Here is a 26216-nt window from a genome sequence, read left to right as displayed (position 1 = left end):
ATTATGGCTGTGTGGTTGAATGGTGTCTGGGGGTATTGGCGTGGCAGAACATTTTAAGTTTTGCCCTTCATAATTCCTGTATGTTTGAGCTCAGATGCAGGACCGGGCATGTTTACGGTCTGAACTGATGCATTCAGGGTCTAACGCAAACCCTGAAGAAAGCCATACATCTGTATTCATGTATTCACAATACAACAATGACCCTCTCTGTGGCTCCAAAGGGGGATAACGCTGGCTATGTGACATCCACACAGTGATCAATTTACTCCGCCACACAAACATGTTATTGCTGAACCCCCTCCTTGTCCTCTCTTCCTCTCTTTTGGTGTGGGTGACTGGCACTGCACAACAGGCCGACATCATCTCTGAATCACGTATTGGTTGTGTTATCTACATTGTAATAATAGGGTCACTTGATATTTCGTGGTTGTCCACATTGCATCATTCATGGCACCTGCAGAACGCTGGGAAAGAAAACCCCCCACCTCATCTCACTATGGTTTTGTACGTTTCCATTATGGTAATTTTCAAGTCTCAGTTTTTGTTTTGAATTTCCGGATAGAGCTTATCATCTGCAGACTTAACCATACATTGGATCACCATGTTTTTAGTTTTAATTTTAATCTCCTTTTGATGTGTTCTTCCACGCAGGAGAGGTAGCTTAATGCACAGGTATCAGTAAGAATTACAGGCGGGCTCCTGCACACTGTCAGCCACACTTTCTTGTGGCTTTCTAAGTAGAGCTGGCTGCTGTCGAAGATGAAGGGCCACTGTGAAGTTTTACATAGATGATCATGCCTGATGTTCTCTGCTCCAACCTTTGAACACAGGATGTGTTTCCAAGTCGAGTAATTAACTCGGGGCATAGCCATTTTTATCCTCAGTCTGTCAACACGTGTGGAGGGAAAGTTACCAAATAATGAAAGTGAAAGATCGATACTTTGCAATATTACATTGCCAGTTGCATTATTCTAAATGTGTGTGTGACTCAGTTGCAGTGATTACTTAAATTGTGTAATGAGGTCATCGAAGCAAACTTAATTTGAGCCAAGTTCTGAAACCATTTCAGCTCGCCTCATAATTTACAAATGCCTCAGTTGAACCCATTGCTCTGCATTTCCAAAGAGGAAAGTATATTACAGATTATAAATTGCTGAAATAATAAATGACAAAGCAGTTTTTGTATGGGAGTAAGTCTGAGTGTGGGACTGTGTATGTGTGTGTGTGTGTGTGTGTGTGTTTGCTTATGTGCAAACATTTGCCCAGTTTTTTTCTGCCTAAATACTAAATGTGATTGAGTGCATGACAGTGGAGTCAGGACATTTCTCCTCCTGTCCTCCTCATATTTTCTCCGTGGACACGTTGTGTCTTCTTGTCGCTTTGTCTAGTTGTCTCAGAAGCTGGAGAGAAAGTTTTGAGCTCCTCAACTCACAACGTCCTCTATCACATTTGCCCAAATCTCTATCGTTCTTGACATTTGATGATGCCAAAGAGACTCAAACTAAAGGTTCACCCACACTGTGTCCTACAGTGTCTACTGGAAAATAAACAGAAATAATGGGCAAAAAATGTTCATAAAATAACTTAACAGTGCCTCAAAAACAGTGGATTTATAAACTGCAAGTTTCTTTTTTTATTAACCCTTTTATTAACGCATTAAAAATTGTGCGCAAATACTTAACAATAGGCTAACAATAATTGGTAAGTACTGACCCACCTTAAACAATAAAAATGGCACTGAACTTTAGCTATAGCAAAAGTAGAGTTACACTTTTCTGTACAAACTTATGACACAGAATCCAAATCCTTTATGCTCCCACCAAACACCTCAGGTAAATCCTCAAGAAAACAAATTACTGTCAGTATCCAGGATGGTCTGCTAACTGCCACTGTGCAGACAGTAATTATCTGCCATCACCATTGGCTCTTCCTTTATTAGCCGACTGAGCTGATCAGGGGATTTTGGCCACTAATATGATTCAGAACAGCAGCCTATGTGTTTTGTTTTTCTTTCTGTGCATTAACTCAGAGAAAAGGAGAGACAGTATGAGTGATGTGACATCCTCTCATTTTCAAACCCAGTCACCGTATCTCTGGCAGCTTTGATCAAAAGACTGCGCTCTCAGACTAATCGCTTCACTTAAAAGTAATAAATTTGTCAGGAGGGAAAAGCAGACAACATCAGAGTCGGTGTCAGCTTATTAGAGTGTGACAGATGAAGTCATGCCTCTGGTTGCGCAAGCTGTCAAGTGAGCTAAATCTTTGCATTTAGCTACAGTTTACCTGCTGCTGTAATATGTTCGACACAAAATGAGATTCATTCTCAGTTGTACGTGCAGTCGTCAGTCTATGACACTGACAGCGTGTGAAGGAGCAGGCAGGTTGGCCCGAGTCGGTGAGCGGCTGGTTAGCTGGTTGTTTGTTTGGTAATTGTGATGCTCCCAAAGTTTTGATGTCAAAGACCCCAAAATACATGTACAGTAAGATACCTTTTTGTTGCGATGATTTAGTACAGAGCCGCAACAGCACACACTACAAGTTAAGAGATAAAAAGTTAAATAAAAGTAAACTGTTATCACAATATGATGAAAAATGTAAAGATCCCCCCCCAGATGCTTTTGTGATGTTACATCTGATCCAAAGACATACAGTATTTTCAATTAAAACTATGTACTTACTTCTTATTTACAGCAATTTGATAATATTTTTTTAATCAGTGTCAGTAGTTTAGAGTGGATGTCTTTGAAGGTGAGTTCAAACAGAATTGCAGTATGACAGTATGATTGTACCGAAAGTCGACAGAAAGACGTGAGAAGTGGACACAAACACCCCCCCAACCCCCACCCCCCATGGCAGGGCAAAAACTGAAGTGAATTATCCCAGAGCTTTACTGAAACTGTCACTGGAGACACATTTGCATAAATAATAAAAACAAGATCATCAGATACCCCTGATGAACCCTGAACCTCATTTTGGGAACCACTGGCACACTGTGGTCCTGCAGGAATTTATGTAGGAATTTGTTTTCCTAATTAAGTCATGATAAGAAATGTAATCATCAAACACAAGCATCATCTGGGTGGCGTTACGTCCTTCAGAATGCATCTGCTGTTGCAGGTTAGGAGAATGCAGACATAACTTTTAGGCGTTGTGTTGCTGTGTAAGCTGCAGACTGGTAGACTGAACAGATTCTCCTGCTGCCTTCACTGTGTCAGTGCAGCCTGAGCATCTCTGCCTCACTGCCAGCCAGAGGTATCAATGATGTAATGCTGCTCATCCAGAGACAAATACAGATATATGATATTACATCATCGGTACTAAACCTGGGTAGAGTGCGCACACACACACACACACACACGCACGCGCGCGCACACACACACACGCATACTGTACACAACCGCACACACACACCCACACACACATTTAGGATAATTAAGCTTTTGCTGCTCAGCCTGCATTGTTGACATTCAGCAGCCTTTCAGAACTTTTGAATGTGGTGCTAATTTGACAACGACGGTGCCTTTTCTCATTTAGCAGATGCTTTTCAATCATGTGTAATGCTGGGGAGGGGGTTGGGGAGAGGGGTGTCTCAGGATAGTCTAGAGGAGTTTGGTAAGTTGGTGGATTTTTTGGGGGGAAATGAGGAGGCTTTCAATGTGTCTACACTCAGGGTGGGAATGACAAGACCAGGGTGCAGGAAGAAGCAATTATATCCCCTGAAGAGTTGTTCGACAGTTTTATAGTGCAACATCTATTTTCTCTATCCTCCATATCGACATCTGTCTGGGGAAAAGAGTGCCATTAGTTCCTCTAAAACACATCTCAATAATTAATGTTATGCTTTGGAAAATCACTGAATCTGGTGGATAGAAATGTTGTAGTTGGGCCATTGTTGTCAGACTGGTCTGAGGAAAATATCAGCCTCTAATAATACACTTAAGGGTATTAAATGTTCTTGACATGTTCTTACATGTTTAAAATGAGATGCTGACAAACATAAATGCTACTTATGACACGTGTAAATCATTTTAAACACTTTCAGTGCTCAAATGTCAAAGTGGTTATATAATTAGATATCTTACAGCCTGTAATTATAAAACCCTGACAACAAACAGAACAGGATCAATAACTGGAGGATAGGGTTTCTCTGAGTGCTTGTTCATCCAGAAAGAGATTTCACAGCTGTAGAGAGGTTAGGGCAATCTAGACACTGCAAAAGTATCATATCAGTAACAACAGTCAATAGTTAACTAATGCAGCACTGCAAAACAGCTTGGTTTCTAATTTTTGATGTCATATTTTATCTTTGCCTTTGTTTCCTCTGTGCTTATCTTGTCTGGTCCACAGCTGTAGGAGGAAAGGCATGGCCATATGCAGTTCAGTTACACAAATGATAAGGATGAATTTCCAGATAGTGGAGTCCAGGACAGTAAATATTTACCTTTCCCTGCTAATGAGCCTGCCAAAGTACAATAACACTCTATAACTTCTAAGAAATTACTTGTTTGAGTATCATTAAGCTTGAAATATGATCCCAAGAAGATGGGATTAAAATCAATACCAATTTTCTTACTCCACTTTTTAAAACAATATAAAACTGCCTGCATCCAAAATACATCTGCATAACATTTTTTTCTTTTGCTTGTTGTGCAGATTTCTTTTAAATTTGTGATAGTGAGTTTTACAGTAAGTTGGGTCTAAGTGACCTAACTAACATGCTAATACTTAGCTAATATATGATTTTTATCAAAACTATAAAATAAGAAATACAACTGGACTAAATATCAGAGGTATATTTTGGTCATTAAAATGAAATGACAAGTCCATTTACGCTTCAGCAATCAATTGATAACATTTTAACAGTGAAGACAAGCTGTGAATGGAGTTATGATATCATCAGTCAGTGAGTGAGCAGACGATTTTGCCTCAGGTCACACACTCTCGGCCAAGTGGCTTCCTCTTCACTTGACTGTCTGTTACAGGTGAATTACAAAGGAAAATCAAAACAAAATCAATACATAGCTTAAAGTGCTTAAAGTGAGATGTTATTAATTAGCACATCAGGATTTGAGATCATTGAGGCATTCCTCTGAGATTTGTCAGAGCCTGCAAGGTATTAGATTTTATCCCAGTTTATTGAGAATCTGTAGGACAGAGTCTGTCCATCAGATGAAAGAAAAATGAGGAGCTACACATCAGTCTTTTTAGGAGTCTTTTCACTCTTACAGGTCCTTCTCTGCAGTTGAAAAACCTGTCACATTCAGTGTAAAAATTAAGTGGATATTGTGAGAGATGACATATCTTCATATAGGACCTAACAAGACGTAACACATTCATCAAAGCTCCTTTGTACAATAGGCGTAGCTGTATTGAGTTGATAAACTTATGATAGTAATACAATTATTGCCTTGAGCGTTCATATATAGTTCTATTCCAAAAAAGGGAAAACCTGACCGTACTGATAAAACTATACTTGGAAAGATGTACAGCTGCAAGAAGTCGACCATCAAAGCCCCTTAAGACAAATTTTCTCAATCAGCATCTTACTGTAAGTGACAGGGTCTTACACAAACACACATTCTGCCAAATTTAGAACAGTTTTGGTTATTTTGTATGATGTCTGTACCTGTCGTTTTGTCCTTAATTTGCTCACAATTTGCCCACACAGTCCCAAGGAAGCAGTGCAACTGAGTTTTTAAGCATCAAACTCTTAATAAATAATGTAATAGAATGTTTCATCTGAACTTTAATAAGTGGTACTTATTTAATGATTAATATATACAGAGAAATACTTCATATTTAAAACCAAGTTTTACTAAACACCAGAACTTTATTATCAAGGTTACAGAAAGCAGCATTAGATGTTTTACCTTCCTCATCCCTTTCATATCATTTGGTTGCAGACTGGAGGGCAAGCTGAACTGAATACCATAACTCAGCTCCCCTAACAACTCATTCTACCTTATCCAATTGGTGCTGTATTAGTTGGAGATGTGGGACGCAGGTTAGTGAAGTAAAATGACCCCACAATATTAATCCAATGGAAATATCCATTAGGTAAAGGATAGATTGTGACCATGAATCTCAGCAGCAGCATCAGCATGTTTAGAGACTGTGGGCTGTAGTGCTTAGATCATGGCTTAATTGGTTATGAAGGGTCTAATATATATATACATATATTTTTATTGTATACTCAAATACATATTTCCATTAAACTACCAGTAGCTGTCTGCAATGTTGAAAGTGGATTCATGGTGTTGGTGCCAAATTCCTACTCTGCATTGGCAGTAGTGTAACTCCTGGCAACATGTCATCTGCTTCAAAGTTTGTTAAGCTGTGTGTCCTGATGTGGCCCTCTGCATATCACTCTGCTGCTGTTTTCTTCACAGTTCTCATCAGTGCGTTTAATCCGAAGATCCACCGCTAACTGGATGGGTATTGAACCAAAATTGGCAAATTCACGTACTTAAAAAAAATCCCACAACTGCTGCAGCTGACGCACCTGGCATCAGCAGTCATATCATGTTCAAAGTTGTCTAAATCACATGTTTTAACCATTCTCACATTTAGTACAATGGAAACCAACTGCTGACTCACTGTCTGCAGGATCAAGCTGTGTGTGTAAACAGGAAGATGTTCTTAATAATGTGGCCACAGTGTGTATGAACAGGGAGGAGGAGCCTGTCTGTTTTGACCCACGCAGTGTTTTCCCACAGGAGGAATTTCATAACTGCATTGTTACGGTGAATGAACTTCCTTGTATAACATAGGCGTCAATGTATTGTGGCTTTTGTAACCAGTGAGAGTTCTTGTTGCCTCTCACAATTACGTGCGAGTGTCATCACTATTTAGCTGAATACCCTGTAATATTATTTCTTCTCACCGTGAATTAGGGACTATGAAAATTACAGGCTGGAGGTCTGCCTCACAGTTTTATGGACTTTAAGTGCTGATATTGATGGAAGGGTAATGGTAGTCCTCGGCCCTGAGTGTAAATAGTATCTAAGGTGATTACTCTTTTATCACGTGGGTAAAAAGGTGGAGGAGCACTTAGGGGAAAAGATATAATGTGAGACCTAACACAGAGGGCCGCAGTCTGAGAAAACAAATGCTGCTTTAGTTTCATCCCTATATCATCTTTATTAGTTGTCAGATTTGGTCTATGATTGAAACGTTAACATTAACAAACATTATGGTATAATGTCATGTGCTGATAAAACACCTTTTTTTCACTTTTATTATTACTATTGCTACAATTCCTACTCCTCTAGAAAGAACCTCATTCCTTGCATATCAGTAACACTTGTTGGGTGTCTAGTGGTGCAAAGTAACGTAGTATATTTACTCTACTACTAGTACTATATGTGAGCACAATTTTGTACTCGAGTATTTGCCTCTTCTGCTACTTTATGCTTCTGCTCCTCTGCATTTTAGAGGGACATCTGACAGCTATAGTTCATTAACAGTTTAAGAATTTTCATACAAATATATTACAGGCTTATAAAATATGATGCATTACTAAAATACTCAATAATTGATAATAATTGCAAAACCAATACTTCCATTTGAGTAAGATCCTGAGAGCAGGACATTTATTTACATTAAATACATTTACATTGCATATTTTACTTACTTAGGGTCTGAATATATTTTTCCAACACTGTTTCTATTATATTTTAGGTCATGTAATTTTACATGTTGTCATTGCCTCTAATGATTTGTGTGTTGCAGCTGAGGTGCAGCTTTACACAGCTGAGGTGTAGCTTTACACAGCTAAGGTGTAGTCAAAGACAAATTTCTACTTCAATAAAATGTTATGTTGATAGATTTTCCAGCTTTGCGCCAGCTGATGGGTTTGTTAAATGTTTTATTATACTATTTATAAAATGTTTAATAATAATATAATAATAACATTTATAATAATGATAAAGTTTATTATGTAACCCCTATCAAAACACTTAAATACACATATGCAGACAAATTAACACAAACTTAATAAAGCTATAAAAAAAGGCTTACACTAATAATCTATTTTGTATGCGTAATGCACATATAATAGCATTTTGATGAAAGGGTGCTGCAGATGAAAATAAGTCAGTTTTGACTCACATTAACATTTTAATTCAATCTTTATTAATCATTCATATTTGCGCAATGTGTGTGTGTTAGTGTGTAACTGCAAAATCTAATAAAATGTGAAAATAGCCAGTATATTTATGTGTGTTTGGGACAACAAACTCACTACAAACCTAGTGTACTGTATCTCCACTGAATACTTTAGCTGAGTGCGTGATCTTAAGATCTGGCAGTGGTCCACGATCTGTTCAGCATCGCTCCACAGCTGAGGACTCACCGTCACAGAACAGCACAACGCAATCTGAAAGTTGCACTCCTTTGCTACATCTCCAATCAATCTGCTTGGCAGCTCCTCTCTTCATGGTTAAGCAGCTGTTAAATTGTTTTGGTTAATTTATATCTGGAAGCTCTCGTTACGCAGAATTCCCTAAAAAAGCTCTCTTGACACCCATGTCGAAGGGTTAAGATTTTTGATTTTCATCAGTGAGTTGTGACCCCCCCCCTTCCTCCTCCTCCTCCACCACCACCCCCTCTTGCATTTGGCCTCCTCTCTCTGGGAAGCTGAACATATAGCTGATATCTTTCAATCAAGAGCTCTCCTGTCCTTGCAATCACAGTGTCATTGTTCGTCTCATGTTGTGGAAAGCTCTTTTGACAGAGCGCTGTGATGAATCACCTGGCTAAGGCTTTTGGAAAAGAAGCCTTCAGATCCCATCGCCCTCTTTTTCATAGAGTTGGAAAAAAACAACATTCAATTCATTTCTCCTGCTCTTTCATGTCTCCTGCTGCTTTTTTCGTTTCGTACACAGTGTTTTAAAAGTTATTCACTGCAAACCCTCCTCTTTTCTTCTTGCTGGGCTTCGCAAAGCAAATATCTGGCGGGTTTAGTTCATAAAGGAAGCGCTTTTACTTGCTTAAGGTGCTGACGGCAAGGCACACTCTGTTATGTTGGAGGCTTAGAAAAACAAAACTTTGCAGGGTAAGTCTCAGCGGCCAAATTAAGTGGCAGAGGCTTCTAATTCTTCCCTGCTCACCCTGTGGAAAAACGAATCCCCTCACTCTTTTGTCCAGTAAGCCGTAGCAATGTGGAGAAACTTGTGCTCTTTTTTAAGATTGTCATGAAATTCAGCTGTTTTTTTTCCTCTTATATCAACTCTTAAAAGTGAAAAGAGGGACAAATATAAACTTGCAGGAGCAGCATGTGAGCACATGATCAGGTCCGGGGTGAGTGTTTTTCAAAAGGCTGAACACATCATAGAAGAAACCGACTGTGAGAGAGGTGCAAATGACACTCCCTCAAACCAGGCAAAGAGAGTGATTTAGAGCACCTGTGATTTCACTACACGAAAGCACAATGTGCTTTCAGAGCCTGTCAATGATCACTCATTCTCTGCAGTAAGCTGATTTTAAACGCTGTTAAACATGTGCAGCATACATCAGTGTTTAAATCATGACAAGTGGCAGATTAGCAGGAGCATTTGCCTGAGATTAGAAAGCATCTTGTTAGGTTTGTTACCTGTAGCAGCTCTACCACAGGGGTTGGGTAAAGGTGAAAGATGTCATGCAAGGCAGCCAAAGGGAATTTATAGATCCAGACGCACTGTACCTGCCAGCTGTGCTGCAATCACTCCGCCCAATCCTCCAAATGCAGACATAACAAGCATCCTGAGTGATGGGATACAAACTGTGGGACTGGCCTCCAAAGGCTTAACCTTAACCAAACACTGCAAACTTCAATGACACACAGATCAAACCGTATAAATACTCATATATACATCAAGAAATTCCTGACCACACCAAACATTGGTGTGATCTGCCAAACACCTCAGGGCATGACTTTTTATACCCTACTGAGCAGGTTGTATACAGTGCAGGGAAATTATAATGCATTCTTGATTAATGTTATTTGGAAAGAGTGTAAGTACAGTGCTTAAAAGTATTGCATACACAATACAAAACTGGATATTAGACAAATGTCAGTATGTGAGAGTTTAAAGGTCGGAAGTTCTCTTTAGACCACATTTAAAAACACTACTTTCAAAAGTGTTTTGAAAGAGTCTTTTCCTATTTCTTGCTGCCTGAAATGTCTTGAATACAGGGCAAGTTTCAACATTTCAGCAAGGGGCACTGTTATTTTGTCACGATTATTTTTTAGAGGCTCTTTTATGGCGATATTGAATGAAGCAATCTGTACAATTAAGGCACAGAAGCTTCAGCAATGTGAAGTTCGGAGACCTGGACAAACCCTTTGCTGTCTGCAGCGGGAGGTCTGACACCTGGGCAAACACTGCAGCCCGATGATCTGTCATCAGCTATGGAAACCAGCACCAACCTGGTCGCTTTTGTCAGCGCACAAAAGAAAATGCCTCAAATTAATTTAGCACTCGGCATTCATCTTCTGTTGAGGCTTAAGACCTCATCTAAGCTTGCGAAACAGCAAGGGGCTCATGGGGCTTCATGTAAGAATTTTGGCTCATAGGTGAAGCCAAACGCTGTTAAGACATGACATGTTGACTGTTTAGTGAAGTATGTGTATCCTGTTAATTCAGACAGTTGGTAATACCTGGGATCTACGAAGCCCTTAGATGTACTTCTGTGTGTACCCTCCTTCTCTGATCTCTTTTACTCAGCCTTTCCTCCACAATGCCAGACCTCTTGAGGACATACAAGATAATTGTCCCTCAGCCTCCTCTCTCCCACAGACAACTTCAAACAGTATTGCCAATTCAAGATTATGTTGAGCATTGCTGGTGATGACTTCTAAAGAGCTCAATGATGGCATGTTGAGTTTTGTGGTGGCCGTCCTGGTGACACATTGCTCAGACCTGAAGTAAATGTTCACACAGTCTGGAATGCAAATGATTAATATCATATGGCTTTGAGACATGGTCGTATATCATAGCTGATCATTTTTCTCTGGAAAATGTGCATCTCAAGAGATTAAGTGGTTTATTCATGCAGTTTACAAAACAAACATACTGCTGTGAAAAAATTCCATTGAAGGTACTCTCTTTTTTATCTGCAAAGCCCCTGCTAAAATGAATATACTGTAGTTGTTCTGAAGTCCTCTGAAATCCAACTTACGTCATACACCACCTTTTCCAACTGTAATTTTCATTTCAACAGAAGGTATCCATGAAACTGACACTTACAGAAAAACAAAATTCTAACTAAAGCCAGAAAAACAAATGGTTAACAGACAAAATGTATCAGGATCAAAAGTATCATCAGTGGTAACATTGTAGAAGTACAATCTTGGTGTCACTGCCCAGATTTTTCCAAACCCATCTTGAATGAGGGATGGTAATGTATGTCCCTTCAGTGTTTTTGGATACGGTCACATGAGCAAAACAAAGAACAAATGTACCTTTGAGCAACCCTGACTCCTAAAAATTACGTTTATATGACGAGAAATGTTAATGATGATGATAAAAGTAGCTCAAGTCAAGTCAAATCATTTGATTTATATAGCCCAATATCACAAATCACAAATTTGCCTCAATGGGGTTAACAATCTGTACAGAATTATGGCACCTTCTGTCCCTAGTCCCACGAATCAAACAAGGAGAAATTCCCCTAAAAACCCTTTAACTGGAATAAATGGATTGAATAAATGGAGACTATGGGAAGAGGAACAGAGGAGGATCCCTCTTCCGCAGTGGATAGACATGCAATAAATGTCATGTGTACAGAACACAGCGGCAAAGTAGCAACTTCCAGTTGCCGCCAACAGACAGGACCAGAGATACACAGCCTCCTTACCACCATGCGGACAGACTACATAAAGGACTACACAAAACCAAGCACATCATTGACATGAAGGAAACAAACACACAGGGGAAGAGAGAGACAGTCCTGGAGGACGAAGATCCAGATCCAAAACATCTGGAATGAGGCACCAACCAGCTAGCAGAGGGAGTGAGCTCCCAGGATGGCCAATGGTCCAGCACTGAGAGCCTGAGTGAGAGGAGAGGAGAGGGAGACAAAATTTGAGGAGAGAGAGAGAGAGAGAGAGAGAGAGAGAGAGGGAAACAGGCACACACCTCAACGGAGTCAGACACCTGATGTCAGTAGGGAGGTTGTTCCAGACGAAGGTGGCACAATATGAAAAGGCCCTGGAGCCTCCAGACTTCTTTTTAACTCTGGCGACAGACAGGAGCCCCACTTTCTGGGCGCGATGAGCACTGAATAGAATATTTGGTTTAAAGAGATTAGACAGATATGAAAAGGATAGAGAGCCAATGAAGGGAAGCCAAAATGAGTGTAACTTGGTCAGATTTTCTGGATTTAGTTAAAATTCTAGCTGCAGCGTTCTGGACTTGACTTTTAGTACTAGCACGTGGCAGGCCTCAGTCTGGATGACACAAAGACATGAATTAGAGTTTTGGCATCTACCAAGACCAAATTTTAGCTATGTTACATAAGTGAAAAAAGGTGGTCTTCACAATGTTTTCATCTGCTGAGTAAAGAAGAATGGAATTTAACACCAAGGTTGTTTGTATTGTTGTTGAAAGCTGCTTGTTCAAATTGGTGTCTATGTTAGACCGGTCCAATGACAGCTCAGTTTTTATCTGAATTTGGTAGGAGGAAATTTTGTGACATCTAGCAGACAAGCAGGCCTCTAATGTGATAATTTGAGAATGGTCCTCAGCTTTTACAGGAAGACACAGCTGAGTATCATCGGCATAACAGTGGAAATGAATTCCATGACCGCGTATAATTTGGCCAAGAAGTGAAATATAGAGAGAAAAGTACTACTTGTAGATGATGTATGTATTGGAATAAGATATCTTCTGTTTTTAGTAGGAAACCTTGGTTGGCTGTGCGTGTGGTGAAAATACAATTGTGATTGTATTATAATTTTTGTTACACTTCACCACCACCACATATTTAGGGAAACTTGTGAATATAGTGAGACCAACTGGAATAAAATATATTAAATGAAAAGAAACTACTTGCTGCTGAAGAAATAATTTCTATGAATGATAATTCTGATGATGATTAATTATGTTTTTGGGTTTTTTTTGTCAATGTTATGATTACCACAAAATCTCAGAGTGGGATATATCAAAAACTCCAAAAATGTACTCTAAATTATTTATCTATTTATTTACATGGCTAGATACTGTTGGGGATAAATGAGAAAATGTATCTTTTTGTAATGTGGGTGAACTGACCCTTTAAATTTCTAAACAATGTTAAACTGATTATATATCAATTTGTGTGTGCACTCACTATTTCCATGGTTTCCATGCATTAAAGCCTCAGCTATGAATACATACATGTATTGCAGGTATGATTGCTATATGCCACAAAGCATAGCACAAAAGAAGTAACCTGAGTGCCATTTCCATGGTAACACCATGTGGCTTGGCTGCAATCAGTGCAGCGTAGCTACGGCTGTCACACAAAGCCATTCAGACAGTCAAATGACGAGAGACCTTGAGAGTAAGACAGAAGGAGAGCCAGTGTGACAGGGCCTTTTCTTCTTAGCAGTGCATTATAAGGCACGCTGCTTAGACTTGATCGCACACCAGAGGAACTCATCTTAAGCTCTTTAAACTAGCCAGTAATCCACCAATATGTGCAATGTGACATGAATCTTTTGGCTGGAAAGGAGGGCATGCTACTGCATCGCATTCAGGTCACCTAATTCCTTGTCAGAGTTATCCATCCCACATCCATGTTATTATTCTTAACAATACTTGCTTTCAGATCAAGCACTTAAAAGGGAGTTAGTGTATCATCTGGATTTACTTGAAAGGCAGGAGAGTTTGGCAAATACATCAACATGCAATGCCAGATACAACTCCAAAAATATTTTCATTGTGACATATTTCTTTTAATTTTACTGTTCATTGCATCATATACTCCTGCTACTGAACCTAAAGATTAAATGTTTAGACATGACAGCCCTTTGATGCATGTCCACTTAATCTTCTGAATAAGGATGCTTGTTTGTACCTATGTAATATAGAGCAGGCTCTCATAAAGCTGTGGACTGGGAATGTGTGAATATTAAACTCCCTCACCATAAAGTGAGTTATTTAAGAATAGCTCTATCTGGGCATATGTGCTTCATTTACTTGTTCACCGTGTGAAAATGTTTACTAAATGTTTTGCTGGGGCACCAATCCACATGCACTTATGCCAGTTGTAACAGGGCTTAACTCAGGGTTAAATAGGGAAAAAACACATTAAAATTTAAATCCTCTTGGTGGGAGTGAAAGAGTGTTCACATTTCACTTGTGCAATCAATTCACTTTAATTAAAACCCACAGAGGAAGGTGGAAAAGATGCCCACACCCGAAACAAAAAACAGAAACACTCTGCCTAGTATTTATAAGTGGCATATAAACATTTGATTAATGGTTTATAAAAACAGTATAAAGTAGATTGAAGTTTGTATTATTGTATTTGTCAGCAACTGTAACTCCTCTTGTGGACACCCATTAGAGGAAGTTGGTGTATAAACAGATAATGAATGGTGTTATAGTAATATATGACTTGATAGACTGTGCATTAACAAACACTTTAAATGTCTATATAGCTGCTTATAACTACATTACAGTATGTTGTATAACATTTATTACATGTTTATATACAGCTTTTAAATGCTAAATAGAGGTTGTTTAAGTGTTACCAGAAAGGCTGAATTTATAACATAAAGTGCAGTAAATGCCTTTAAGTAATTTATGAACTAAGATCTGCTAAAGCTCACCATGTGCACAGAACGTCTGTCAAAGACAGAATAAACTTATTCTAGCTTAACCTGTCAGCATCCATGGTGAAAAGAGCACATAGACGTCTGAACATAATTACTTCTCTGCCATATTTGTTTCTTTAGTAGTATGTCAATTGTGCCAGTATGGCTGCCACCATGCTGGTACATTTCTTTGGTAAAAAGCTTTAATAAAAAGCTTAAAAACTACAAACATGGTTGATAAAAAAAACAAATTGAGTAACTTATCATTCAGTCCTCAGTTAACAAATCCTTCCCAGGTTTCCTTCAGTGTAGCCAGAGGATGAACAATATACTTTGTCAGCCCACCAGTCTCATGGCTGGCTTCCCTGCAGGTTTCTTTTCAGCAACAGGTTAGCCACCAGGGCAGATTAAGCCTTCTCCCCTCCCCAATCATCCAGTAATACCAGCAGGCTGTATTGAGCCCATGTTGGGTTTTGCCTGTTGAATGGTGGCTTATGGCAGCTAAAGACCTCTAGAGGGGGAATCCTGAGGGGATTACTCTCACGTTCTCCATGAAGTGGGAAATCAAAACAGTCTTGAGCGTCTGGGGATGATCTCAAACATCCAGCATTCCCCCACATGCACGCACACACCCTAACCTACCACACACACACACACACACTTGTTTGCAAACATGCACAATTACACAGTCTCACAGACACACACACACACAGAAACTTTAGGCATATTCCCAACCCTCTTACCCATTGACACCCAGGGTTTTTTGATACCCAAGTATAGACATCTAACAAGGGCCAACTCCACTCTGAGAGGATTAGTGTAAGTCGGACTGATAATGAAATCATGGGCTGAGTAGCTCTTGGGAGGATTTTATACAAAAGAGGTCTGAATTACTTTGTCTTTTCTTTTTTCAAATCCTTTATTCTCTATGGTGAGAACATTAAGAACAGTATGAATTCTGCAACGCATATCACCCTGTGGCCCCCCGTCCCTCTGCGCAGGGAACCCCAACATTTCCCCCGTCCATAAAGAAACTGCTTAGCCTGGTCTCATCAGCAGCGGAACACATCGTCATGGCATTAATCTGCTGTAAGGCCTGCATCCTCTTTCACCACAAGAATTTCGACTGGGATTACACACACAATCAGTGTTCTCCTGCATAAATAGATTATTGCATGAACTAGGTACAACAAGTAGGCTGTGCCATGGTGAATAGTCAAGTGTCATCATGAATTTCTTAATCATCATATAATCCTATCTTCATTTCCTCTTCGGTTCTTCTACTCACTCTTTGAGTTGTGAGGGATCATATGTAATATTTTATGTTGTTTATTGTATAAACTGTGTTGGGTTCATGCCATGATTTGTAGGTAGCTTTTCAGAGTGAGAGAGCACACTGAATGTGACAGTTTAATTTTGTTTTATATTAAAACAAAATGGATTTTTACATCTATCCATAAATCTAAAAAAGATTTGAAATGTCCAGATACAGTTGCTGAAAGTCTTAAAAAGCAGTGAGTTGTGGAATGAGGTGATTTACAGTAAATCACAGCCATGCAGAAATGTGATGTTCAAGTTTTATAAACAGCATTTTGTTTACCCTAAATGTTGTGCTTCCTTGTGGCTGCTACCTGTCCATGGCCTTGATCACCTGCACTGATTTCAGCAACTATGAGGATGCTGAAAGGAACCAGGCCTCTGCTTTAGAGGTTTGACTTAACATTGTTTACAGTCTTGGGCATGTATGTATAGCATTTTGTCATGTTGTGTCATGTCATGTTATATTAAAATAAGTCATGTCGTGACATGTCTTGTCACATTCTGTCAAGTCTTGAGCACATACTGTGTGTTACGTTATATTCTGTATCATTTACCATTTCATGGTGCATCATGTCATGCCATATTGTTTCATTTCATGTTATGTATGAGTCATGTCATGGAATATCACGTCATGACGCATTATCTTATGTCACAGGATATTATGTCACATAAAGTCATGTTAGAGAATTTCGTGTCACATTATGATGTTCCTTGGATTGTCATGTTATGTCAGTTTACATTACATCATGTCATGGAATATTGTCTTGTTATTGTCTTGTTGTCATGCCCAACTATATCATACCATGGGATGTCAGGCATCGTCATACTGTGAATGTTGTGTCACATTATATCATGCAGTGGAATGTTATGTCGGATTATATCACGTAATGGCATGTTGTGTTGCACAGTGTTATCACATGAAACGTCATGTCACATTATTACATGTTGTGGAATGTCGTATCACAATATTCATGGGATGTTGTGTCACATTATGATGTATAATGGAATGTAATATCACATCATGTCATGCCATCCAATATCATGTCACACGATGTCATGTTATGGAATATTGTATCACATCAAGTCATAGAATTAATTGTTATGTCAATTCACATGTAATATCATGTCATTTTAGGTCATGTCACTAAATGTATGTTATGTTATGTTATGACATGTTATGTTATGTTATGTTATGCCATGTTATGCCATGTTATGTTATGCTATGCTATGCTATGCTGTGCTATGCTATGTTATATGTTCTGTTATGTTATGTTACACTTTCATTCTGTTCATTCTTGTTTTGCACAGCATTAGAAGGAACATATTTACACAGACAGAAGCCAAACTACATACAGTGGAACACCATTCAAGGACCTGTCCACCCACACCATCACTTCATCAAAGGAGGATTTTCAATGTTAGGAAGTTATCTTTTAGCATTTAAAACTGGAGTGAGTCATGCTCAAACGCCCTCTCAACTTGCTTTGAAGCAACACATCCATAAACAGCTGTTACTTTTGAAAAGAAGATTCTACTTTTGTTTGGCAAACACTGTGAGACATTTGTCAATGACTTGGCCTTCTTTAGTTTTGGTCAGAAAATAAAAATTTCCTTGACGTGCCGAGTCACAATCCCAGTGAAACTGACCTGTAGCTTATGCACAAAAAGCTTGGGGAGAAATGTAGGTCAAAAGCTAATTATGTGGTCTGGCAAGTGGGGCTTATATCAAGATATTTCACAAGGACTACCACAGATCTGCCTGCACATGCTTGCTCAAGACATGTATCATGTGATCATTAAGGCTATTTTCTGTTTGGGTATGGGATACGGTCACACCTTCACCTCATGAACTTAATGGTCTTCAGAAGCCAAAGTCCAAATGTCAGTACAAGCTGTCAGAATGCTTTTGTTGACTTAAATCGAAGAGCGAATACAACAACTCACAATTTTGTCAAACCCGTTCCTCATGGAGGGTCTCACAGAAGAGCAGTAATTTAGGGATCAGGAAGGGTGAGCCACCTGTTGAGAGATAGAGGGTAAAAGGTATCTGTAGGCCTTCCCAGCATGCCTCTGTTCACAGCCAGGAAGTACAGTTTCAGGGCTTAACGTTGCATTCCACAAGTTGCCTCAACTGTGATCTCACAGGAATGCTGCTCTCAAAGTGTTTGAGATTAATATTTAACACAACATTAGCTGAAAATGCTGCACAGAGTCTGTGGTTTGTATGGCTGTGTTTTCTTAAGAGCTCTGCTGCCACCGTTGTCAGGTTCTTGTTTATAACAAAGTATTTATGGGTTGTCTGTGTGTGATTGATGCACAGCAAGGTGTGTTGACATTGTCCCAGTGTGCATGCTGACTTTTAAAGCTCACAGGCATATGGGAGCATGGTATTATTTTTTCTGTGTTGTGAAAAAAATAAATTAACTTTGGTGTAATGATATAATAAAAATATAAATTAATTTCAGCAATTCACTGTTCTAGCAAGAAGCAAAACAGTGTTTTTTTTTTTTATTATTCATGACATCCTTATAACCCAAAATACTGCAACAATCCAAAAAATATAAAATGAGCATATGTATAATGTGTAATAATGCAGATATGCAGTAATACAGATATATGATATGCAGTATTTCTTAATCATTAAGACTTATATAGGGAGACCAGCCTTTCCTAATAACTTCATTTCTTTGATTTGACCAATTTCAGTAGGAAACTTGTGACTTGAGATTATTTTATTGTTGGTGAGTCTGTGATGTATCTGCGATTGCAGCCAGCTTTACAAATGTTAATTGAAAAGAAACTGAAAAGAAATGCGGCTTAAACAAAAATACATTTTTTACATTGTTCACATGGACATTTAAATGAGCATGCTGCTTTTGTGGCACACCCTGCTTTACACTAATTCAAACCTGGAGGGTGTCCATTTCAGTGTCATTCTGTGAGATTTAAATGTGTTTGTCAACCTGAAATAAGTTCATACACATGCATGCACAATTATATTGTTCTTGATGTCTGTATTTGTGATATATAATGCTGCAGAGCCTGTTTAAAACATCCACCACAAGGTACCATTTACTTAAATCAAGAGCAACCTGGGCCCTTGTCAGATCCACATATTGCTATAGCAACAACAGCCTGGCCATTGAGATATGAACAATGTGACAGAGCAAACGAAGCAGGCTGAGACTGGAGATGCAGGAGAGATGGGAAACTTCAGCTATAATGAAGATGTATTGGGTGTCTCCTCCAGTTCTGCTGTAGATCATTCAAACTGTGAATCTTTTGTCCTCCTCAGTATGGTATGTTCCTCAAATTCAGAAGGAATAATCTAGATTTGTGATTAAACTGAGACGTCATTAAATCACTAAATGATAATCGTTATAAATCTTAAGTAATTGCAATTTAGATGCATGGCAACAGATCCAGACAATACACTGCCCAACAATGAGGTTTTATCAGGTTTGGTTAAACATTTAATACATAATTACATTAATAATAATGTAATAGGATTTTCTTCAATAGCCTATGTAACATTGATGCTGCACTATGAAGAATGTGGTGTATATACGCACACTTAATGGCTGTAAATATTTAAAAAAACACAAAAGAAACAATGCTGTTGCAGGATTATTTCATGCAAAACCATATATGCTGAATTTGTCTTTGAATTTGTGTTGACTATAGACTTGCAATAAGAACTTGTAGCATTAAATCTTGTGCTTGATTGCTGTTCAATATTTATGAGTAACAAAAACACATCCTTCTGAGGAAGCAGTGTCAGCTGCACATTAAGACCTGATTATGGACATCCTGCTGTTAGTGGTTTGATTCATTACAATGTCACGCCAGCTTGTTCTGGGTGCTAAACTGTTTAGCAATATGAATATAATCAATAAAAACAAAAATACTTGATTTAACTTTTCAGAGAGGGAAGGAAGCTAAAAAACAGTTTGTAGGTAAAGAATGTGGAGAGTCTTAAGAAATAAAAAAAAAATAAAAAAACTGTTGGGCAAACATAACTCCCTCAGAGCGATCATTGCACTGATTGGGTGACAAAGATGAAAAAGGCCTTTTCAATAACTCAGACTAATGTTGTGCCATTGCTCAGACCGGCTGTTGCCCTGGGTGCGTGTGAAATGCTTAGCGTGGACAAAGTAAACCACGGCCGGTGCCCATGCTCCATTGTCCTCAAAGCCTCCTAAAGAGGTCTCTTCACAGGTCCAGCAAACACACTCTCCAGACTCTTGGCATATCTCTGAAGATCCTCCTTTTGTGTGAGGAAACACATTACTCTCTCAAGGAGAGGAACAGGGGAAACAAGGCAGCACTAGTGAAAAGGCTTAAGTATCTCAGCCCCCACCCCTGTCAGACTGCCTCTCCTCCTTGCCAGATGATAATTGGGACTGAAACACTTTTTTCGGTCCAAGCCTAATTCAGTGAGTAAATTGCAACATGGGAAAAACATGAATGGGGCCCAAGCTGTGTGGTGACTCAGCCACAGAGACGCTAAGAGTCGCTCTTTGTGGTCGTCTACAAAAGGGAAATGTTCTGTTAATCAGCATTGTTATATAAGTAAGTGTGCTTTCCTTCAAAACTATGTGATTGAATGCTCCTCCCGAGGGGATGAATGAAAAATATTGATACTGTGGGATGAGTATGAACGTTGCCAATAATCAATGGACATGATGTTGGAAAAGTAAACTTGAGTGAACTCAGAGTTGTAATAACTGCGTGTTATGTTTTGCCTGTATCTCAACAAAGGTCTTTCAGGTTTCTTCATTTCTTTCGTTTCAAAAGAAAGTAAATAAAAAGTTATGAGTGTGAAGTGCAACTGGATCAATTGGTGATTTCTCACAGCAGTTTAAATCCTTGTAGTTGGCATGGAAAACAAACCACAATGCTGACCTGACCAGCTTATACCGAATTGTTTCCCCCTGCTTCGATGAAAAAAGAAAAATGCAAAGCAGATTAAAATGCAACGAGGAATGCAAAAAATGCCTCTCTGCGAGGATCAGCAGCAGACTAAACTGTGCTACCCCAATGTTTACTGCACAACACAGACATACAGAGAGGTTAGACTAACAGATGCAACTCAGAAAAAGGACTGTTAATTTATAAACGTATCCACATGAGTGGGTCATATTGAGCAGCAGGATGTTGACTGCAAGTTCAGAATTAGAAGCAGGGTTAATTTGACTTTAAATTTCTGTATTTCCAAAATACCACAATATGATGGTTTATTTTCAATTTTTGAAAACCCATCAACCCAAAATATCTCTGGTTTCGGATCTGTTCGGGTATGGAGGTCATTGCTCAGATCAGATGCATGGTCTTTAACTGTCCATGGAAGTGGGAACAGTTTGTGATGATCCTGCTGTCCAATATGATTTCCTCCCCAGCAGACTGCAATATAAATTCATTATTTTATCTTATTTTATTTTTATGGAAACCAGGTTGGCATTAAACAGATTTCATGGTTTTACCAGGTAAACATCTGCCATTCTTTGTGGAGAGTTCTGACGTGTATATCTCCATCACTAAGAACTGGAGTTTTCCATTTACAATCTTCATCTTAACCCCCTGAAAATTACAATATAGCATTACCCTTCACCCCATACAAAACATGTTGAGATGGGGTGTCTTAGGGTACAAACAGCAAAATATGACTTACCATAAGGCCAGGTGAAATATGGTTGTGAAAAAGTAGAGGAAAGTGATATAAAAACAATAGTAATGTGCAGCACTTACTAGTTTTGGGCCATGGGGCTGCATAACAAATGCTGAGCAAAAGTGTGCCTTTAGAATAATAACTGTGTGTAGAGTGCCACTGTAAAATAAAGCCAAATAATGATTATGCACAGGAAATTATGAATGAAACAGCCTCCTTAGAGTAGATACCAACTCACTAAAAACTTGGGCAGGTCCTGCTTATACCAGGAAATAGACTGAAAAAAGGAACAAGAATATACAAAAGTATAGCTTCAGGCAATCACAAGTGATAATTTTCCAAATTGCTAGTCTCTTCTTTCTTCTGTCTCTCCGTACAAGTTCAAATCCCTCACTCAGACAGACGACTCTCTCATTACCACTCTCTCCATACATGTGATGTGAACAGGTAAACAGTAGCGATACAGTAGTGAGCTGAATGTGCGTCAAAACTAAGCTGTGCTATGTGATAATATTAGAAAAAAGGATGACGTCACACCTCTGGTTTGGTCAGACTATTATAAGATCACCCTATCTTATAATAGTATCATAGGTATCTGTGAAACATCATTTCAAATCACCAAGTCAGCTAGACCCAAAATGTACATTTTCAGATTAGAGTCACACCTGAAGCACTCAACCATACATTAGATTGCATAATTTTCTGTTTATGTTTTTAACTATTATATAACTGAGTACATTAGCAGAACACAGTGTTCTTGCAAGGATCCTGGGAATGTGAGCTGCGTTTCCTGGTGTATTCTGTATATTCACTGCTCGCAATGGGTAGCAAACCAAGGGACAAAAAGGATGATAATCTCCTTGGAATTCCACTGCATTTTCTTATAGAGAAGAAGGGAGTGCTGGACAGTGGGGTTGAAAGGTCAACGGGACCAGTTTGCTGAGGCCCATCTGTCGGCCCCTGCTCTGTTTACGCACCATCTCAGGAGTGAAAGGCGAGCGTCTCAAGAGCTATCCTGTTCTCATAACACCACAGCGCTTCATATTGGTGGAGGAGACACAGAGGGGAACTTGTGGTGGTCTGCGCCCAACTACCAGCAGTGTTCCCCTTCCTATTCATCATTGCTAGTCCGAAGAGACCTGCAGACAAAAAGGCTTCGACTTAAGAGGGCCTTTACTTTAGAGATTCAATGCTTTCAGCTTCGATGCTGCAGATTTCGCAATATTTTTTTTAGCAGATGAAGGCTAGAAATACATGAAAGCCTTGAATTTGTTCTCTGGAAAAGGTTATTTTTAGCCAAGTCATGTCAAAACACGTGTATTTATAGACCACTTTACAGAACAGATTTGACACAAAGTTATCTATAGAAACACATGACAGATGAAAAATAGAGTTAAAACAACAGAGTAAACGCTTAGAAATAGGGTGTGTATGAGTGTGTGTGTGCTTGTGTGTGTGTGTGTGTGTGCGCACGTCTGCACATTTGCTATGTGCTGTTTCCAAAAGTGCAAAGAGTAATTACAAATATCCCCATCAAAACGGAATGAACACTGCAAAATATAATGTGGCGGTCGCAATTAGAGAGCAGGTGTCCCATGAGCTTCAAATCAGTTTGCTCATCGATGTGTTTCTGTTTTCTTTGCTCCCATATCACATCAAAGTTAACCTGTGTTCATATTTCAACTCAGAGAGCAAAGATTTCATGCTTTTAAAATGACACATTCGCACCTGGAGGCTTGCCGGGTCTAAAATGCTCTAAGTAAGTGCTTCATACCTGCCATTTGGACTCGACAGTGAGTCGTTTCATTCACAAAATCTATGATTATACGTTTTAATAACACCGTGCCACTCAGTGATAGAAAGGATGGCTGACTGAATATCAAATGGTGATATATACAAAATGAGATGGTTATCCCAGCCACTTGAAACTATGATACTGTATTTAGAGTGCATTTTGCCTTAACTTGTAAAAATTACAGCCCTGGCTATGTATTTAAGAAGAGCTCACTACAGTCGGAAGGCAGTATATGAACAACCCATGACCACATTAAACAGCACTTTAATATTTTACTTCAAAGTGGTAAGTAAGAGCACCAGGAGCAAGCACTGACAGCAAAAACAATAATTTCATACATTAGTTAAAATTTAAATCTACTTTTAAGTGGGATTTTATTATGTTTAGCTCGTGTAATGAGAGGCTTGGATCATGAATGTGTCAGGTGAGTAAAGATTCATAAAAATCAGAAAAAATTAAATGTAGAATATTACAAAAGCTCATCTTGTATCTATTAAGTTACCTACAAAAGTTTCAGGAAATAATTTTATAATAATTTACAATAATTTTGATATGTCTGGTAAATGTAAAGAGAAAAACAGTCGGCAGCTAGCTTAGCCTAGCATATAGACTGGAAACCGGGATACAGCTAGCCAACACATCAGAGTTACACTTAGTTTTTTGTAGAGATTAAACAAACAAGATTTAACATGTAATTAGTTAATTATAGAGGTGGTGGTAAGTTGATTTTGTTATCTTTAGACAGTGCTAGGCTGGCTTCCTCTCCTTGTTTCCAGTCTACATGCTAAACTATGTTAACCGGTTGCTGGCTGCTTTATATTCACTGTTCAGATATCAAACTTTGAACCAAACTCTCAGCAAGAAAATGAATATACATATTTCCATAAATGTAACTATATCTTTAAAGTTGGAAAATGGAAAATATTTTGTCTTTTTTAAAAATTGTTGTTTGATTGTAGGGTGTCATTTACAGGTTTGCATCTTGTTTTTTTAAATCCATTTTTAATGCTATTTTGTTTTTGTTATTCGTTAAACTTGGATTCATGCTGAAGAGGTGGTTTTTGTGATTGCATTATCTAAAGAAAGGCAGCAATGTAAGAAGCTGAATACAATGCCCCTGTCAAATGAAAGTAAAGAATGAATGTTTCAGTGTTTTACTCACTGAGTTATTACTAAATTGAGGTTTACATGAGCCATGCCACAAGTGTTCAATATCATTTTTTAATATGAAAGAGTATGTAATTATAAAATAGCCCTGTGAGCAATGCTCATTACCTTAATCACTGAAGATTAAGTCGGCTTACTTAATAGATTCTGAAGTAACATCAGTCAAACGCTTCAGTGGCATGAACCCGTCCAAAAAGGAAACAATGAGGCTAAATCTTTTGAGATAACCTCACTTTGTGTTAGTGATGTGTAAACTGGGGAAATTCCTATTGTTGGCAGATGTACCAGCAGGCCTTGAAAGTCCTGTAGGCATCTACTGTGCAAGTCTTGGCTACACGAGACACAGCCTGAGGAGCTCAGACAAAATACTCACACCCCAGATACAAAAGTCATCGCACAGGTGAGAGAAGAAACATAAATTGTCTTGTCAACTCATGAGGCTTCCTGTGGAAAAAAAAAAAAAAACAGAATTATGTCACCTTAATTTTATGCTATTCAGTAAGTGGCTAATATGAAATAATGATGGAGCTTGTGACAAATAGAAACATCAGAGTTCTTGTGAAACATTTAGACTTGCTTTGTGTAGACAGACTTGATCATGCCTGGACAAGCCTGCATGAACGTTTAATAAATCTTACATTGAAGGAGGAAAACCCTCAGCAGATTGATTAACTGCTGACAGCTTTATGACAAAATTACTATTGTTGCTCTCGGAGCACTCATCATTAGTTAAATCGATGGTAAGGCATGATCATTTATACTATACCGCACTTCTAGTGTCTATGTCAGCCCTTTCATTTGGTCCAAGTCTATCACCAGTGCTCTGCAGTACAACACAGAGGCTCTCCTAATAGGCAGCAGTTATGACAGTACCTGTCATGTGACACCTAATAGCCTATAGTATGTTTATAGAACTGTAAAGGAATTATACAGTTTATTTTAATAGTGAATCTTTTAGATAATTAAATTGTTTGTTGTAAGTATGTTGTTTGTTCTGTTGTGCCAGTGACACATTTTATTTAATCTATTTTTTCTTTATCTCACTCTACCTCTAAGTCCAACTTAGTTACAGCTTACATTTACAATGAATGTGTAACTTGAGGGTAAAGGAACAACCTGCTAACAGTTGCCCCCACATCCAACAGACACGGGGCAACATTAGCATTCATTCACTAACATTGCTGGCCAGCTAACCACTAACTTTGTCTGACTGTTGAGAAATAAGCTGCATGCTGTGGCTGGTAAATAGGTCCTGAAGACAGTGGTGAGACTGAACCGAAGCAATAATGTTGCAGGCCCTTCAATCCAAAACACTGACCTGAAAGGTGCTAAAATGCTTCATTGAGCAAATAGTGTGACGATGTTTTGGGGGCTCATCACTACGAGCAGCACCTTTCATACTACATGAAGTCATTTGATCCATAGGCAATATTATAATACTTATAAGTGCAGCTTTAAAGAAAAGAAAAGTCTGTTTATTTGTG

The sequence above is a fragment of the Trachinotus anak genome, unplaced genomic scaffold, assembly GCF_046630095.1.
Source record: "Trachinotus anak isolate AG129_WGS33_773 ecotype Australia unplaced genomic scaffold, CSIRO_AGI_Tana_v1 ptg000009l, whole genome shotgun sequence".
Taxonomy (NCBI): Eukaryota; Metazoa; Chordata; class Actinopteri; order Carangiformes; family Carangidae; genus Trachinotus; species Trachinotus anak.
Note: the sequence above shows the minus strand (reverse complement) of the source record.